This window comes from Cupressus sempervirens, chromosome 11, assembly GCF_028749045.1.
Source record: "Cupressus sempervirens isolate cs-2001-9-10 chromosome 11, ASM2874904v1, whole genome shotgun sequence".
NCBI lineage: Eukaryota > Viridiplantae > Streptophyta > Pinopsida > Cupressales > Cupressaceae > Cupressus > Cupressus sempervirens.
This window is the reverse complement of record NC_143128.1, coordinates 241,423,162-241,440,562: the sequence shown is the minus strand read 5'-3', so window position 1 is coordinate 241,440,562 and position 17,401 is coordinate 241,423,162. Positions and strand designations below refer to the sequence as shown.

The 17,401-nt window shown below is 35.9% G+C and overlaps 1 long non-coding RNA gene across 1 annotated transcript in view; it reads right to left on the bottom strand.

Annotated features, from left to right (window-relative positions):
• The window catches only part of LOC149529051 (uncharacterized), a 95,002-nt gene extending 84,423 nt beyond the window's left edge, over window positions 1–10,579 (bottom strand). Inside the window, exon 1 of the long non-coding RNA XR_016358755.1 lies at window positions 10,003–10,579. This is a non-coding gene — a long non-coding RNA (uncharacterized LOC149529051). The remainder of the gene's footprint in view (window positions 1–10,002) is intronic.
• Window positions 10,580–17,401: the final 6,822 nt, after the last annotated feature.

Here is a 17,401-nt window from a genome sequence, read left to right as displayed (position 1 = left end):
GTACCCACCTAACAGAATAGTTTTGATAGAGTTGGCCAGGCAACTTGAGCATTATGACAAGATGATGAAACTTAAAGGTGAGACAGGGATTACCTTCTCATTTGGAATAGGCAATGATACTTGCCCCAATCCTATCGTCTTTGCAGCTGCGGAGGAGTTAGAACGGTATCATCTAGGATGGTATAGAGCAAGACAGGGATTCAATCCTAATGGTCTTATCAAGGCATCTCACGAGAACTCATACAAACATATTCCTACTATAGAAGATTTTTTGGCCAATGCACAGGATGACTTTTATGTGAGGAAGCTAGCTTTCTCAAGGTTGTCAGTGGGCATGATGAGGGCAATCAGATGGAGAGGCCTTGATGTTCCCGATCAGTTGGAAGATGATGAAAATGTGCTAAGGGAAGATTATGATATAGTGGATGGAACAGAATTGGGTCCAGTGGATTGGGATGATCATCAAAATCCTTCCTTAGAGGCAGTTACAAGGACAATTGATCTATACACTAAGTCATGGTACAATGAGAAGTTAAGGCAATTACAAAGTCGAAAGGTACGCCATACTTACAAGAAGATGAAACCAGAGGAAGGAGGTCCAACGGAGTTAGTCAGACAAAAAGGTGGGGGCAGTAGCCAGCAACAAAGAGCAGTTAAGAGCAAGAAGAGAAATTTGGGGGTTCAGAAAAGTAAATGACATCACAAGCCTCCAACAAAGAGATAGAATGCAGCACCATCAAGGGAAAGCATAATTGAGGCTAGGAGCCAAGAGGTTAATACAAGTGGACAAAGGGTCACGACAAAGGTGAGCTCTGATTCGGAATCAAGTAGTTATAGTAACAATACCGAATACTCTCCTCTCTCGGAGAACCAGCATGGAGATGATATGATAGTCACTAGTGAAGAAGAGGATATGCCAATTGATATTGAGGAAGTAAGCCAGGCGCCTAAGGCTATTGGTGATGCTTTGCTAGTCGAACCGAATCCAAATTTGGGGAGATGCACTACACCACTATGGTTAAGGCAAATGCTTATGCCAAGAGGCGAGGTGGTGACTATCCGAACAATTAAAGATATTCAAGAGTTAATGGAAAAGGATGATAGTGAGAAACAGAAACAAATTGTAGAAATGGTAGTGGATGAGATTGTAGCCCAGGAGTATAAGATAGTAGCACATGACTTGGGAAGAATCACAGATGACATGGAGTGTAAGGAGATCTGGGAAGGCATGGTTTCAATTAGAGAAAGGTTGAGGAAAGCAAATGAGAGGATTGTAAAGTTAGAAGCTGAAAACAAGTATTGGAGAGATTACCAACCTATCCAACAGTTGCATCAGGCAGCCCTTCCGCAAGACAGCGGGAGCAACATAAAAGAGATAAAGGCTCAGCTGCATGAAATCAAAGAGTGGATCAGTGATATAATTCATGATGGGTGAAATTTCTTGCCTTTCTTTATCTCGACATTCAGGTCATTGGTGGCTATTAGAGACAAATTCAAAACATTTGAAGGGGAGTGGAAGGATTTCCTTCAAGTCAAAGACTTAGCCATTCCCAAGCTATGGGCAATTATTGGGCTACCGGAGAGATATTTGGAGAGAACCAAGATGGCGGATAAAGGAGGAATGAGTACGATGGAGTCTTGGTATGTTGCCTTGACCATCAGATTGAGGATACTTGAAGAGATACAGAATGAGATTGCACAGCACAGCCCAGGTGTTGACACTTCCATTTCAACCATGATGAGTGATGTTGGGGTTGCACTTGGATTTTAGAGATATCAAAGAGGAGAACGTCAATGAGACAGCATATGGATCAAGATTGGATGAGTTGGGGAAGGTTGCCATTAGGAAGAAGCATTTGGACACCATTGCCTCCCTCAGTGCCTTTATCGGATATGTGAAAGAATATGAGAAGGATCATGAGAAGACACTGCAAGCAGCGAGCAACATGATGAATTCAGCTGAGCTCAAAATGAAGCACATGCCTTGCCCTCCCATGAAGGAAGTCAACAACAGGCTAGCCAAGTTCATTCCCTTAGCTAGGAAGATGAAAGAAAACGATAGAGTTATATTAGAGGATCATTTGATGTAAGCCCAAGTGGCAAATTCCCCATTCTTCTTGGGTAGGATAGGTGTTTGATTCTGATTGGCTACCTTTTTGGTGCCTTCTCATTGGTTGCAACTTTTCTTTTTTTTCATTGGTCCATTGATGAGGTGGCGTCTTCTCATTGGCCAATGGGATGGCAACCCTAGTTAGGGTTTCTAGGATTTGATCTGGATCATTGATTTTGCCTCTTAATCTCTACCGTTGATTGTATTTTTGGCCCCTATATAAGGCCATTTGCCCTCATTTGTAAAAGCTTGAAGAAAATTTTTGCTTATACAATACCAAAATTGCTTCTCTTATCATTGTTGTGTCTTGCATGGTGATTAAGAACACTTGGTGTTATTGCATGGTTTCTACTTCCAATAGTTAAACTTAAATTCCATTTAAGTTGTTAAAGTAGATTTTATTTTAAGAAAGTTGTTAAGAAAGAGTAAGAATAGATGGATAGTTGTATGGTGATATTAGTGGATATCTGATAGGGATCCATAAACTAGGCCACTAGCATCCTAGCGGCTTGTTGGGAAGCCTTGCGTGGTAATTTTAGTCTTTTCCCCTTTGAATCATTGCATCTATGGAGTAGCACCGCTGGCAAGCTTTCATCAGATTTGATCCCCATCTATCTGCTAATCTTCCCATTCATAGGAGTAGAAGTAAAGCAACAAGTAGTTTAGTAGTTGGAGTCTTGAAGAGCAAAGTTGGAAGTGAGATAAATTGGAAAAGTAAATTGAGAAAGTCAAGTCAGTATACGTTGCAAAGCTAGATTTCATCACCATCACAACAAAAAGTTCGACATCCTTGAAAGAACAACGTAAGCCTGCCTACATGATTAACCAGCAAATCACATTAATATAACTAAGTTAGTATCCACAAGTGTAAGGAACCTTGGAGTTTTCTCATGTTCTTCATGAGTATTTACTTTTCAAGAGAGGGTTTGAGTGTTTGGTATTCTATATCAAGTATTCAATTGCTATATGTTATGTAGTGGTACAAAACTGACATCAACAAAACATCGATCACATCTGCAGTTCATTGCCGTTGGATACATTCACCAATGCAAAATGGAAGGAGTTCAAATGGATCAGACAGAGTGTTGAATGTAAAGAAATAAGATACGAAGATATTACATTGGAACCGTATATGGAATAGGGTTTTGAAGACAGCTGAGTGATACTTGGGTGAAATGCAACATCTACAATGGGATATGTGGCGATAAAGGGATTTGAGAAAGACAATATTTATTAGACATTTGTATCAAGGAAGATACTATGAGTAATGATCGATTTATACATAGCTAAATTATCTCCAAGAATTGAAGACTAATAATCAAATCAATTGTATGTATGGCAAGAATAGATTAGAGGGTCTGAGATAACAAATAATATTATCACTTGCAAAATAGAGGCCGAACATATTGTTATGAAGAGGTGTGATCTTTGCAAGATGAAGGCTATAAGAAGGAATAGTCATGTGGATAAAAATTAAGATATTTGGCATCAACATAAATAATAAATAATAATAATAATGAATAAGGAAAGAGCTAATAATTATATATGAAGATATATCAAACATAAATACTTTCCATGACCACATGCATTGAGAAAGTAATACTCAGGTAAGTACTATTTGTCTATTTTATTATCAGGAATATGTTATTTAAATGAATTCTAGACTATTAAATATATTTGGTAATGATAAAAAGATTATATATTTGAAAACATAGATTAAAATTCACATAAATTTATAGTAGGCTGAATATATGTGTATATATTCAAAGCATACATTTAAATTATATATTTATCTATATCACATTGGAATGATCTTATATTATTATGCAAAATTATTTATCATCCTTGATTATTTTATTTAACTAATCAATGAAGTCTCTCTCTTATCTGTATTTTTTGTATCTACCATAAGAGCTATGTGCCTTTGTCTTTTCCTCTGAGAATGTTATTTCAGGAAGAAAAAGATTGAAATTCAGAGGAAGACTGACAATTGAGGCAACCTTAAAAAAAGAGGGAGCATACAGAGGATATAATTCAGTCGGCCTTTGGTGATCTTGATAATATTAATTCAGAGGGAGTAAACCACGTTCACTAATGATATAAATTTGGAATACATAGATTGCAAGATGTGCATAATATAGGTTTAATCAAAAGATCAAACAAATACCTTTGCATGAACAAAGGAAATTTGAGTTGTTAATGAAGCTTTTAAGAATTCATTTGAGCCATCTACGAATCTCTCTTTGATGAGTAAAACTCAACGTATGAGTTGTAGATTCATTCGTGCGGCACAATTATACTCAATCAAGATATTGGCATGTTGTGGACAAATTTGAGAAAATGGAAGGACATGTTTGCTTCTACTGTTAAGCTAAATGAATGTTTGAACCTTCAATGGATGAAAATAGCAAGTTGGAACTTAGAAAGGAATTGTCATATTTGATACAAAATTGTTCAACAATATAAGAATGAGTGAAAATTTTACATTGTGGGGGGAATAATAGTCAATGTTCCATTCCCACTTGAACCTTATTTAGAGGGGAGATGTTCCATTCTCAAATAATCTAAGAAGACAATTTATGAATCTTCATGTGCTGATAAGTATTCTTATCTTTTACATTTATCTACTCTTTATAGTCTCTCTCTTATTTGTAATTCTATACATACTATAAGAGTTGTTTGCCTTGATCTTTTCCTTTATGTTGAAGATATTCTTACAGGAAAAGAAGATTGCTGCTTTACATATGCTACCAAATTTTGTACAGACTCAATCTAATGATAGTAACTCCAAAGACCCTAATGATCAAGATGGATAAAGTAAGGCTCTTAAAGAAAACATCTTTGATGATTGAGATTATGAGATTCTTCTACATTAAGAGGGAGAATTACACTTCTTCGAAAGCAACGCAACAGCTTAGAAGATTGATACTCAGGGGGAGTCTAGAAATACCTGTGTGTGACTGCATGATTTTGATGTGCTTACTCTTGAGTGAATCATGAACAAGTATTGACTTACCACTAGAAAATCAGAAGATTGATATCAAATTCAAAGTGAGTTTGACAGGCATCTTTGGGTGAAGAGAGCTTCTGAGGAAGTAACTAGAGGACCTAACTTCCCAGGATCGATGTTCAAAGGGAGAATTTCGAGGTGCAATCCTTTGTAAATGATATCTTCTCTATGAGGAGAAATTCTTAAGTAAAATTTATTGTAATGTATTCTTCTCTATGATATAGAATTGAGGTGAAAGCCTTTGTACCATCCTCTGACTTGGTTCATGGTGGTTACTATTTCACATATGACATGTAATGAAAGGTGACAATCTTTCATTGACATATATAAATAGAAGGTAACCATTGTAAGATGACGATCTTATAAATGGTAGACCTGTTATCATGATAGACTTCATCAAGTTGTTGTCCCAGAGTGTTGGAATTCATGATAACAAACGTATCAACCATAAGGTAACCATTGTAAGGTGACGACCTTATCAATAGTTGGCCTATCTCCTAACACCAAAATGAGTTGGAGCAAGTGTTATCATGGTTCTTCAGGCCGGATTTTGTCGGACACCATGAAAATTAATTTGTTATGGTTCTTCGGGCCAAATCTTGCCAAGCCACCTTATCAATAGTTGGCCTATCTCCTAACACCAAAATGAGTTGGAGCAAGTGTTATCATGGTTCTTCAGGCCGGATTTTGTCGGACACCATGAAAATTAATTTGTTATGGTTCTTCGGGCCAAATCTTGCCAAGCACCATAGCTTAAATCTATCATAGGTCACACTTAAGGTGGTATTCAAATTTTGTATTATAATTGCTGAAATTCTCTCCTTGCTAAAGAGGGAGTGTTGAGAAATTTAGTCTCATAATGAATTGAAGCAAATTCCATATGTAATATGTGTGTGTGTGTGTTGATGTTGATATCCTTATATATGTCATTCCAGGAATATCATACTGAGACAATATCTCTTCATATACTTGAGAGCACAAGGTGTTCTACAAATCCTCCCTAGCTAAGAGGGAGTGTTCAAGTTGTAGCTTCAGTCAGATAAAGTCGATCTGAGATACCTTGTTGTTATTGGGAAATCATCATTTTGATATATGCGTATTCATGTAATAATAATATATATTATTATATATATTATAGTATATAATATATATATATATATTTTACTATTTATTATTATGAAATATATGTATTAATTAAATGATGATTAAACCTTGGATGAGACATGTCTCCTCATCTCATTTTTATATGAGATCCAAATCTGCATTTGGAACATATCAATCACAATGGACATATTATTACATTTACAAAAAAGATCCATGTTACTCAACATTTGGCCTTTATGGATAGATTTGGTTTACCTGCTTGGCAATCTAGGGCAACATGGGCTACTGGGAAGCATTTATCTGAATGCTATATGCTCATAGTCCACAAGTTATTTCCACGCGTGGTCCTCTGACTTGTGCCAATGTCATCTGACACATTTTTGGAGATGTTTATCTCTACTTCAATCCAGACTGAAGCAATTAGTTTTTGGGTCTAAGGCTAAGTATTACCTAAGAAATCCTCAATAACTTGTAGGCAAGGGTCACCTAGAAGTTAGAACTAGAGCAAGAGATATGGCAGCTGCACCCAAAGTGGCATAATTGGAAAACTTTTGTCATAGGGTTACGGCTGGGAATCATAGGTTGACCAGCAAATCATGCTTATCAGTTATCCCAGAACCTCAACACTTTCTACAGAATTAAAAAAAATCCCTAAGGACTCGGAAATATCTCCACCAGATCCTGAGGCTAGAAAATCATGTTTTACAAATTAAACTCTAGAAGCTTAGGATGAATACTTAAAATATACACCTGAACATTCGACACTGGCCATAGATGAAACATGCAGTTTGATGCATCATTAGCATGACCAGGCTATTAAAATGAATAAGATCCAAAATTGTGCCTCATTTCTACAGTGTGAATTAAATCCTGTGATGATAGCTGAAATGTTATGTAGTTCTCAGTAATTAGTTGTTGACGGATCTCCCCCGCAAAGGTGACTCTTCTATGGTCTGTCACTACCTTCTATGGAATAGTATTTTAGAGTTGCCATCAAATGAACTTTTATGACTACTTTCTAGGATCAGATACCATCTATGGAATAGTATTTTAGAGCTTCCATCAAATTAACTTTTATGACTACTTTCCAGGATGAATGAAGTGAAAAACTCTAAATCAATTATCGTCCATCACTACCTTCTATGGAATAGTATTTTAGAGCTGCCATCAAATGACCTTTTATGACTACTTTCTATGATCAGATACTTTATATGGAAGAGTATTCTAGAGCTTCCATCAAACGAACTTTTATGACTACTTTCCAAGGTGAATGAAATTAAAAACTTAAAATGTATTAGGGTAACCGCCTTTAGCTGACTCTTAAAGTGATTAATTTATAGCTTTCATTATAATGGACATACCAGGTCAGACTGTAAAGACACTGATTTCTAGTGTCTAACAAATATCTTAATTAACTTACATTACGTAGCAAGTTTGTTTAGTAAATCCCAGATGTAAGGATAGATGCTACGCAAATTTCTTGGAGATAGTCTGAACAACAAATTAAATTCACAAACATTTTTGGTGTGTTACAACATATAAATACCTTACTCGAAGGAGTTATATTATGAGCATTTTCTTTTCTGTTATTTTCAATTCACTTGTTCACAATTGTGAACCACTGGTTGCATGTCATTAATTACAGTTTACCCTTTACAGCGAGGAGACTAATTTTATCTCTACATAGATTCCCTTAAATCTGTTATACAGTCTTCTAAAACCCCTGTTTTATCTTCCTCTTCCTGTACTAGGTTTCTTGGGTTCTGATCCTGAACTTCCTGTCAATAGCTAACTCATGCTTTGAATGCTTCATTAATGAGCTATCGATCTGTAGTTTGTGCCTCCAATGTCCCTACTCTGATGTGGCCAAGTGAAGTAAGATTTTACAATTGACTGAATTTGGGAAGCAATTTTCTTTCCAGACCTATTACCTATGTCTTTTGTTTTTTATCTTTCTTGAAGTTGTTGTAGTGCCACCTACATTCCCTGTTACCATCATTTTCATTGTACATTTGCAGTCTAATAGGCCAAGTTTAGCCTTTCGTCGACATTAATATCGTCAACATCATCAGTACATTCTTATGTGTTAACATGGTTTGCTCTACCAAATGATTTCGTTACCCTTTGATGATGCTTTGAGATTGATTTCCCCCTGTACTTTCTGTCTTAAATTTCAAATTCAGTCAAACATTATTATCTTCCTATTTGTTGACATTATGTGCTATGTCATATAATTCAGTCTTTTGCCACAAAGCATTCAGTACAATGTCATCAAAGTTTCAAACAAATATCAATTGCTTTTTTTTGGGCGTAAGGAAAAAGATGTGATCATTTAGGATCATTCAATCTCACAATGTTCATCGGCACACCAGCCATCATAAATATCGTAAAGTCTTTCATAATCCATCACACTCAAATTGCAAGGCATACTGGTTTCCTTACAAATGTATTGCCAACCATTCTAATCTTTTGAGGTCAAGCACCATACTTTCCATTGCCTATTGATGGTCTTACTACAGGACACATGTATACAAACATGCACAAGCAAGATGCGAAAGCACCAGATAACATTTGGTATTAACATGCTAAAACTTATACAGTTGCCTTTGAAGTTCTTAACCCACAACCCACATAAGAGAAGGGAATAAGTGAGCCACCCAAGAGAGTGGAGATTTAAGAGGATAATAGATGGCAATTACTATTTATGAAAAGATGAGGCCAATGAAAAAAATTAATTTTCATATGGTGAAGATATACTTAAATGCAGATAGAAACACTAAGCACCATCTTTAAATGCAGGCTTATCATAACTTCATTTAGCAGTGATTCTTGCAGATACTTCATTGCCCTTTTCCGAATTTTAGAAAATCATTAAAAAAAAAAATTCATTATAAATATGCGCACAACCCTTTTAGAGTTTATTGCGAGAAATTCAATTGGCCTCCTTACCATTGCACCAATCTAGTCTGCCAGTATAAATATCATGTATGCATCCCTTCTCACAAAGTCTTAAAAGTACTCAATTTAAAGCAGATCATGCAAAGTAGAAAGGCTCACCCCAAAACAAATAATATACAAATATCACAGTAGCGCGATTTGCTAGTTAATCATAATTAAATATGTTTCTCCAAGCGGAAAGGTAATAAAACAGTCAAATCAGAGTCAGTAGTTAATTGTTATTAAAAATGTTCGGAGAGCCTCACACTTTTACTATGCTGGATTGTCTCACCAAATGGCAGTCAGTCAACATTTAATTGAAACACTCAGGGAGTAAATCAATAGCTCTCACTTTTAATGCAGGATCTTAATTACACAAGATAAATGAGGGAAGACTCTTTTTCCCCTTTTTTTTTTAATTATCATTTCAAAAAAAGGAACATTTTTCTCATTATTATTTCAAATGCATAAATAATGAAATGCTTGGTTTGATTTTGAAGGCAAAAGACTCACGCCTAAAAAGCTAAATCCCAGATTTCCTCTTTGCTGTAAATCTAGTACAAGCTCACAGGACATAAAATGGACTCCATCTAAAATCAATCTATAGATGGAAAATACATCTAATATTTTGAATTCTACCAATTTGCTGCAGTACTTTAATATGCATAGATAGATTTTGTGTGACAGACATTTGCATAAGGAGATTAAATAATATGTTCTCAGGAATTAATCAATCCATGGGGGAAACAAAGAATTTGTAATATTTATCTTCAAGTTATTTTAACTAAATTTTAACTCAATGAATTTTTCAATTTGAATGCCAAAAAACAAGGTTCGATACCTTATTCTCCTATTGGCGGTTATGTATCTGAAACCCTTGTTCCTGAATTCCAAGGATTCAACGTCTTTGGCATCTGAATGAGATAGTTCTGTTTTATTTTTCCACGTGACCTCTTTGGAAGAACAATTTTCTTAATTTTGCAAGAGCTATTGCAGAGGCACACTTCATTGTAAGCTTCCCATGTTGCTGCAGGATGTGCAAAGCGGGTTTAACAGGCGCCCAGATATTGGGCGGTGTTGAAAATCTGTCAAATCAAAAACTGGAATAATAATTGATAACACGGTTGTTGAGGCATTGCTTGTGCAAATGTTAGGCACAACTATCCCTGGAATGCAACCTGATCATCCCCTCGCTAGAAGATTCTATAAGAGTCGTAGAGCTCATGCTCGAAGCGAAGAAATTTATCTCCGAAAGGTTGGAAAGGAATGCATTCCACGTTAACATTCATAGTGGCGAGATGAAAAAACAATCAGAAAAATACACTAAAGTCACAAGATGCGTCTTCTCCGTTGGAAATTCTTGTCAAAATTCACCAAATATATTAGTGAGATAAGTCAACTGGCAAAACAAGAAATTAACTAGTTCAGCTAATTATTATTATGAATATAACAAAGTTAATAAACAAAAGCTCTCTTTGAACACGAGTCCCTCCCAATTCAAAAGAAGTGTAATAAAATGGTATGTATTATTAATTAGAAATATAATATGTGAATATGTAAAATTAATATTTTAATATTGGTTCTAGATATTATATATATTTAGTTGAATTTTTATTTTTTAAAGATTAATGTGTATGTATTATGAAATATATTTGATTATAATTATATAAGAATATTAAGTTAATTTTTATGAATTTATAACTATATTAAAATTAAGTTTATAAAAATATTGTCAATCATATGATTAACGCTTATATATTAAATTTTCAATGATTTGGATGAATGCATCTATGATAGGGATATTGGAAAAAATATAAATACAACAGAAATTTTGAATGGTTTGAAAGATATAATATTTTAGTTTTTTAATTTTATTATCTATATACTTTTTAAAGACTATTTAATGAATAGACAAAAATGAATATTTATCTTACTAAAACTTTAAAATTATTATCTACAAATAAATTTTTTGAATTATAAAAAATAAGATTAGACTATAGTTATATTATATTAAGTGTATTTATTTTGTTAAAAAAATAATATAATTAAGTTAATAAATTTTAGGAAAACTATTAATTATAATTTTAAAATTATGATTTTTTAATTTTTTTTTTTATATTACCAATAAGGGTATCAACAATCAAAAAAGGAACAATAAGAATTCAAGTTTGAAAGTTAATTACAGAGCATAGAAAGTAACAAATTATGCTAGAGCATCATTATTGTCATCAACCCAAGAGGTCTAGCCCCAGGACCTTCCATCCTATTGCCCTGGTATTTATCATACCCAAATTTCAAAATTTTCGATCAAAACGTGCAGGAGACATAAAAATTCAATTTTTTTAAAGTTTTGAAGACTTATCCAACTCTTGGCAGTCTCATGATTTTAATATCTTCAACTCGTTCTCAGCTCTGCCAAGCACTTCGAATTTTCAAAATCCACCTTCCAAGCCAAAAGTTGTCGCAGGTTAATGAAGGAACCAAAAATGTGTATTTTCAATTGAATCATTAACCATTAACCTCTCTTTCAAAAAAAAAAAAAGAGGTTAAGAAAAGCTTGCAAGATTAACCTTCTAAAAAGAGGTTAAGATAAGCGGGCAAAATTAACCTTTTAAAAAGGTTAATGTTTGGGGGTGAAAACATGTTTTCCAAACTAAATCATTAACCATTAACCTTTTTAAAAGAGGTTAATGTTTGAGTCCAAACTACATATTTCTAAGATAGTTATTAACCTGGTGAAGGATTGTGCATGTGAATGGCTCGTGATTGGCGATAATGAAAACTCATGTATATGCGAGCAAAGAGATATTTATACAGAATTGAGCATCTCATTCCTCATGCATATCAAAGTATGGGAGCACGAAACAATGAAATTTGCAAGTCTAAGAGAAAGAACGCTATGACAGGTTGATAAATGTTCGCAACTTGAGAAAATTAGAGCATATCATTTTATGCAATCTGTAGAGAGGAGTACTTGATAGATAGAGTATGAAATGAGTTATTGGCTCCTTACTGTTGATGCGAGTTTTGTATCACTTACATAACATATTAGGATTTGGATATTCGATATGGGATATCAAACATACAACTCCTCTCTTGAAAAGTTATTGCTTATGAGACATGAGTATAACTCCAATGTTCCTTACACTTGTGGATACTCACTCAGTTTTATTGATATGATTCATTGTTAATCACGTAGGCCGCCTTACACAAATTGTTAAGGATGACTTGCACTTTGGTGGGATGAAGGTGATGGTGGCTCGGTTTGTGAAATGTACGGAGGCAGATAATGTTGATGGTGATGATGATGGAAGATGTGTCTGCCGAGGATGATGTTGGTAGGAAAGTGATGGTGGTGGAAGGTGAATGGATTTATTCTAATACTTGACATACTCCTCTAACTTCATTCTCTAAACTTCAACTACCCAGCTACTCACTATTCTACTCCTATGAATGGAAGGTTAGCAAATGGATGGGGATCGAACCTAATGAGAGCTGACTAGCGGCCTCACTTCCACAAGTGCAATGATTCGAAGGAATTTAATAAACTAGTTTGCCACACAAAGCTTCCCAACCAGCCCCTAGGATGCTAGTGGTCTAGTATTGATCCCTATCAAACATTTACCAATGCTACCATACAACTATCCATCTACTTTACTCTTGCTTAAACAACTTGAAATGAAATTTGCTTCAACAACTTGAAAAGAAATCTAACTGTGTGGAAGTAGAAAACATGCAATAACCCCAAATGTTCTTAATCAACATGCAAATCACAACAATGAAGAAGAGAGCAATTTTGGTATTGTCTTCACAACAATTTCTCCAACACTTTACAAATGAGAGCAAATGGCCTTATATAGGGACCAGAAATACAATGGACGGTGGAGATCAAAACAAGATCAACGATCCAGATTGGATACTAAAAACCCTAATTAGGGTTGCCACCCCATCAGCTAATGATAAGTTGCCACCTCATCAATGGACCAATGAAAAAAGTGTAAAAAGTGGCAACAAATGAGAAGGCACCAAAATGGTGGCCAATCATAAATAGACACTTGTCCTATTCTAGAAGAAAGAGGAAATTTTCCACTTGGGCTTACATCAAATGATCTTCTAATATAACTCTTCCCTTTTCTTTCATTTTCTTAGCTAAGGCAATGAACTTAGCTAGCCTTTCGTTAACTTCTTCCATAGGAGGACAAGGTGTGTGCTTCATCCCAAGTTTCGCTGATTTCACCATGTTGCTTGGTGCTTGTAGTATCCTTTCATGATCCTTCTCATATTCTTTCGCAAATCCAATAAAAGCATTGAGAGAGGAAAGGGTGCCCAAATTCTTCTTTTTGATAGCAACCTTTCCTAACTCAACCAACCTCAATCCAAAATCTATCTTGTTGACATCCTCCTCTTTGATATCCTCAAAATCAAGTGCCACCCCAACGTCGCTCATCATGGTTGAAATGGAAGTGTCAACACTTGGGTTGTGCCATGCAATCTCATTATGTACTTCTTCAAGTGTTCTAAATCTGGTAGTTAGTGCAATAAACCAAGATTCAACTATACTCAATCCTCTCTCATCAACCAACATGGCCCTTTGCAAATATGCCTCTGGTAACCCAATGAACACTTGTAGCCTAGGAATAGCCAAATCTTTGATGTGAAGGAAATATTTCCACTCCTCTTTGAATAATCTAAACCTGTCTCTAATAGCCACTAATGACTGAAATGTTGAGATGAAGGAAGGCAAGAAATTTTGCCCATCTTGGATTGTATCATGGATCCAATCCCTGACTTCATGTAGCTAAGCCAATATCTCTTCTAAGTTGCTCCCGCTGCTTTGAGGAAGGGCTACCTAGTGCAACTCTTGGATGGGCTGGCAATCTCTCCAATATTTGTTCTCGGCCTCCAACTTTACTATTCTTTCATTTGCCTTCCTCAACCTTTCTCTAATTGATGCTATACCTTCCTAAACCTCCTCACACTCCATATCATTTATATTCCTTCCCAAGTTGTGTTCCACTATCTCATATTTCTGGGTCACAATCTCATCCACTGCCTTGTTGATTGTTGTAATAGCAATCTGAACCCTTTGGTGACCATCACTGTCGCTCCTGATTACCCTTGCCACCATTTTTGCCATTTGTTTTTGGTTCTCGCTATCACCATTTTCCATTAACCTCTAGATGTCTTCAACTATGTGGGCAGTTACCACCTCACCTCTCGGCATAAGCATTCACCTTTACTACTGTGGTGCAATGCATCTCCCCAAATCTAGGTTCGATTCGACTAACAAAGAATCACTAATGGCCTCAGGTGCCTGACTTGTTGCCTCAATGTCGATTGGCCCATCTTCTTCTCTACTAGTTTCTACCATATCGTTTCCTTGTTAGTTCTTCGAGAGAGGGGAGTACTTAGTGCTCTCACTATAGCCACTTGATTCTAAATCAGAACTCACCTCCACCGTGGCCCCTTTATCACTTGAATTGGCCTCTTGGCTTCTAGCCTCAATTATACTCTCTTGATGGCGCTGCATGTTGTCTCTTGGCTGGAGGCTCAGGATGTTCTTTGCCCTTCTCTACCTCCAAAATTTTCTTCTTACCGCTCCTAATCATTTCCTGTTGCCGGTTGCTTCCTTCATTCTTCTGCCCGACTGATTTTGGTTGTCTCTCTTTTGGCTTCATCATCTCATAGGTAAGGGGAATCCTTTGACTTTGTAGCTTCCCTAGTTTTTCATTATACCACGACTCGGTATGCAATTCCACTATCCTTGTGACTACCTCCAAGGAAGGATCCTGATGATCATCCCAATCCACTAGATTCAGTTCTATTCCTTCTATTGTATCATAATCTTCTCTTAGCACATTTCCATCATCCTCTAGTTGATCTAGAATATTGAGGCCTCTCCATTTGATAGCCCTCATCATGTTCACCAACAACCTCAAGAGAAAGCTAGCTTTCTTACATAAAAGTCATCTTTGGCCTTGGCCCAAAAGTCTTATATGGTGGGAACATGCTTGAATTCATTTCCATGAGATACCTTGATAAGACCATTAGGATCAAATCCTTGCCTTGCTCTGTACCATCCTAGATGATACCATTCCAATTCCTTCTCCATAGCTTCAAAGGAGGCCCAATTTGGGCAACTATCATTGCCAATTATAATTGAGAATGTAACACGTTTTTTCCCTTCGTTTCTCATTATTCTATCATAGTGCTCAAGTTGCCTAGCCAATTCCATTAAAACTACCTTGTCGAGTGGGTATCTTGGAAGACTCTTAAGAAAAACTATACTTCCTACCACTCTAATGTATGTAAACTATGGAAATTGGATGAAACAACTCCCATACTTCTGAATTCTTGCTTCTGCTTTTGGCGAAAGTCTCTTAGCAAGTGTCCCTTGTAGTACCTTTACTGTCTTCATGGCAAAGGCATCACAAAATATCTTGTAATCCATGTTGTTATGCAAATGGAGCTGTGGATAGAATTCATGTACCAAATATTGCCCTGGTTCGCTACCAACTTCTCTTAAGGCCTTAAGTCCTTGACTCTTGTACAATCTAGCAATTAGGTAGAACAGATAGGAGCCCATGTAGAATTCCCTTTGGTGTTGTATGGTTCTGAGTTGCAATTCTAAGTTCTTGCTTATGATCTTGGCCCAGCAAACCTTCTTTTCCCCTTTTCAATCTCATCAATGAAGAAGTACATCTAGTTTTCAAATTGCATTCCTTGAGCTAGGCCCATGATCCAGCTAAGAAGAACAATGAGATCACCATATTCTGGTTTGAAATCTGCCATTGTGAACCTTGATGATCTACTAACACCTTTCTTTCCCTCATGAATTCAATTCTTCTTTAGGTGCATGAAATAGGCCTCTTGGTTATCTTGAAATTATTTGGTTGCCTGGTCCATCATCATAACCATCATGCCTTTATATTGGGGAATGTTGAATGCTTCTTCGATTTCTTGTTCATCGATGTTGGTCAACATTCTCTTCCCTTCACCAAAAATGATGGATTTACTATTTAGATCAAATCTGGATGCACATTCTATAATCAATTCTAGACACGACAATGTAGGAGGAAAAGTTGTTGCATGTATGATTCCACTTTTGTATATCCTTTTTGCAAAGAGGGATTGTCTTTCCTTCAGTCTTTCCTTCATCTATATCATGTCCACTATACCAATATTGGTGTCGGTTATTCTCTTCATTTTCGAGAAGAAGGGTGTTTTGGACATCATATCCTCTTTGTCTTTCTTAGTGTTTGTCCGCTTGGGATTCTTACTTGCACTAACGTCCTCCATGCTTGTTGCCCTATTATAGGATGGTAGAGTGGTGGACCAGAAGGTAAGTAGAACCAAGGGAAGCAATCCTTAGACTAGAACGAAAGAAGGATGCCAGCTTAAGGACCCCTTGCAACTCTAGATGGTGAAAATTCACCTTAACCAATAATTGTACAATGACTTTTCAGAATTAGGACTAGACCTCAAGAACTTCAAATCCACTTGCAAATCAAAAATTTATCATTTAATTCACCTCCAAATAAAATTACCCAACCTAGGGCCAAAAATCGCAACATCTTGCAAAAATCAGAATTTTATCTTCCACAAATTTCAGCTCCCACAAATTTCGGCTCCCACAAAATTCGGCTCCCACAAATTTCAGCTCCCACAAAATTTGGCTCTCACACATTTTGGCCCCCACAAAATTTGGCTCCCACAAAATTCGGCCCCCACAGAATCTGCCAAGCAAGAAGAGTGCAGATCTACTCTTGCAAAATCACCAACACCTTGAGAAGGAGAAGTGAGAAGTGAGGAGGAAATGGGAGAGAGGCCTTCTTTTATACCCAACTTTCATACTCCCCCCAAGCTGGCCAACTTGGACCCTGGGAGAAAGAAAAAGAATAATTAATGCAAAATTATGGCCCACAATTAAATACTCAACCAAAATTAATTTTGCCATGATGAAAATTGCCTTTTAAATTGCCATTTAGCTCCAATTTGCAAAAAGAAATTAAATGGTGCCTTAGAGATGTTAAATATTTCCATTTAACGAGGATTTAATGATTAATACATCATTAAAATTGGATTTTGGCTAACCAAAAGCTATTTTTCAATATTAAATTACCAATTTCATTAAAGGCAAAAAGTTTTCAAGGCAATTTAAATCTATTAAAACCAATTTTTTGCAATTTTTACCCAAATCGATTTTGCTATGCCAATTAGAATTTTTTTTGACAAAAATA